Source organism: Artibeus jamaicensis, unplaced genomic scaffold (genome assembly GCF_021234435.1).
Source record: "Artibeus jamaicensis isolate MK-2021 breed Jamaican fruit bat unplaced genomic scaffold, CSHL_Jam_final contig_76, whole genome shotgun sequence".
NCBI classification, from domain to species: domain Eukaryota; kingdom Metazoa; phylum Chordata; class Mammalia; order Chiroptera; family Phyllostomidae; genus Artibeus; species Artibeus jamaicensis.
Window position 1 is genome coordinate 11110363 of NW_026521954.1, and position 2939 is coordinate 11113301.

Sequence of the window (2939 nt, forward strand, 5' to 3'; positions counted from 1 at the left end):
GGGTCCTCGGAATCCTACCAATGGTATTTCAATTTTCAGTATATTTAGTAAAATAAAGGCTTAAAACCTTCGGTGGGAAGCAGCATAGAAGACAGTTGCAGCCCCTAGAAACATGAGAGTCTCTGAGTCTATTTTTTTTTTGCCCTGTATACAAAATGAAAATAATAAGCACAGAGTCTCGGCTCTTACCTATTTGAATAATCATTCTGAAAGCAGGAAATCAGGCATCGAAACTAAAATCTGCCCCAATAGACACCTTCTTTTTAAAGAAAAAAGATATGTAGTATGAATGGATACATCCAAGAAAATTTTAGTATGAGAATACATGTAGGGATAACTAGACAGCAATGATTACAATAATTGCTCAAAGATACTGAAGAAATGGAAATGAGAACATAGGACATAGATTCCATCTGTTGATCTGTAATCGTGCATGGCTTCCTCATACTTGCTTTAGGATGCTGTTGTTTTGGTAGAGTCGTTCCTGCAATTTCCTTTGGTAACTTATAATTTTCTCCTTTTCTTTTAGGGATTTAAATGTAATCGAAGTTACTGGTGCCATATTCAAATATTATCCTCAATTTTGATATTTTTTAGAAGATAAGCAATGCTAACATCCCTATTGAATGGCTCAAAATCGTTACAGACTCTGAAGGGGGTTATTTATTTATTTTTGTACTTCAGATATTTTTTATTTCTTCAAATTTTTGTTTATCAGGAGTGACTGAAAAAAATGTAATTGAGTCCCACCGTCACCATGGAAATGACTTTAAGAGAAACCTGGTCAGATGAATATTATTGCTTCCAATTTTCAACCAGTAAATAGTTGCCATTGATAAATAGACAGCCATCAAGTCTGTCAAGAATGCTCAAGACATGTTACATAATACACCATGCCTGTTCACGGGGTGGGGGAGCAGGAAGACTATGAAATAATTTATGTGAACTTCTTGATCTCATTGTAAAGACAAGCAGAAAAGCACCACCATGCCTCTGAGAACACTGGACCATGCACCCTTGAAAAAAGCTTTGCCTCCTTCATCACAGAGCAATCTTCCTCCAGCAGTCGAGTGTGCCTGTGTACGTGGTATCAGTTCCTTTGCGCCCTGACTGCATCATCACGCAGCAATGAACAGTGTCAAACGGGGAAGAAGTCCACCCAGTCACTGCTGTGACAGACTGCGCAATCATCCAGCTGATGAAGATGTGAGTATTCTTGGGATCTGGGAGCATTCCCTTTGCAGAGTGTCACAGATACCAAAGTAGGCAGCTCAGTAGGTGATGACACCCTGCACAGATGCAATAAAGCCTTGGTACAGGCCCTTCATCCCATAAAATTTGAAGATCTTAACCAGGCAGTTACCGAGGCCTTTGAATTCCTTTCAGCTCCAGCTTTGCCCAATAGGCTGCTAGATGGGTGTGGGCAAAATCAAGAGGACACACAAACACAAAGACATGGCCCCAGTGGCACCACCTGATGCCAGATTCCCTGCAAAGTAGCAGCAAAACTGGGTTCTCTTGTCCACACCACCCAGAAAGCTCTGCTTGTATTTATCTTTGAAGGCAAAGTTGAGAGCCTGGGTGGGAAACTATCTGATGGCATTGGCCAAGCTACCACACCAGGAGGACAGGACTCCCTGCTCCTTAGGGATATGAACCACGCAGTATAATGCCCTTGTATTGCTTATCTGCCGTGACTTGCTTGCTGGCATGCTATACATGCAGCAGCAGCTTGACCACTCGATGGGCCCTACTGCTGTTTTGGAGATGGCTGCAGCCCCTCCACCTGCCAGGAAGTCCTTGGCAAAGGATGCAGCATTATCTGTCATGTCAGGAGTGAGAGAACACAGAAGTAGGTTTGTAACTGGCTGGAACTCCAGGGCTCTGAATATGTTATATTTAATAGAGTCATGGTTACTACACATTAATAAAATAATTTGAATAAAACGAAGAAAATATGCTCACAACATTTATTGTACCCGTCACAGGAGGAGATAAGCCCTGGAAGGATAGCACAGTTGATTAGAGTGTTGTCTCAATACACCAAGATTGCAACCAAGATTTCAGGTTCTGTCCCTGGTCAGAGCACATATAAGAAGCAATCAAGGAATACCTAAATAAGTGAAACAACAGATCTCTCTCTCTTTCCCATCCTTTCTCTCTCTCTAAAATCAATAAAAATGTAAATTTTTATTGTAACATGAGGGACTTCGGCTCCCTACAATGAAAGGTGAACATCTTTGAGGAATGTGAAGTAATACAAGCAGAAAGAACACACAGAGAATTTTTGCTTGAAACCACGCATGGAAAGTGTTACCCCGCCGCCCTCTGTGAAAGCATGTGGCTGGCATTGCTCTCTTGAAAAGCAAGAGTAAACAACAAAACAAATAAGCAAGCAAAATATAATCAAAGACACTGAAGTAGAGAACAAGGGGACAGTTACCAGAGGGGAGAGGGAAGGGAATTTCAGGGGAAAGGGGGAAGGATTTATAGGAACTAGTATAAAGGACACAAGGACAAAAACTAAGGGGGGTGGAAATGGGAGGAAGGTAGAAAGGACTTGGGGGGTGGGCTGGGATGGGAGTAAAAGGCAGAAAACTGTACTTGAACAATAATTAAATTTTAAAAAGAGGAGACAATCAATGTAGTATCAATAGTTTATTTTTTCAGGCTTATTTATTCAAACAAGTTTTTTTAACATGGTAAATTGCACTTATTACTATGCCAGTGTTGTTGAGATTCTCACGTTGCTCTTTCCAAGTACAAAGTGCGCTGATGCTGAAAACACCTTCAGATTCCAGATTTTATTGTAGATGCACTGAGTAGGACCACCTGATAACTTTGCCCTCTGTGACAAATTACCACAAACTTTGTAGTTCAAAACAACACAAATTCAATCTCTTGCAGTTCTGGAGGTCAGAGTTCAAAAATAGGTCTCA

At 40.9% G+C, this 2939-nt stretch overlaps 1 pseudogene; it reads right to left on the reverse strand.

The window, feature by feature from the left end:
* Window positions 1-937: 937 nt before the first annotated feature.
* LOC119058803 (ADP/ATP translocase 2-like) lies at window positions 938-1829 on the reverse strand (annotated as a pseudogene).
* Window positions 1830-2939: the final 1110 nt, after the last annotated feature.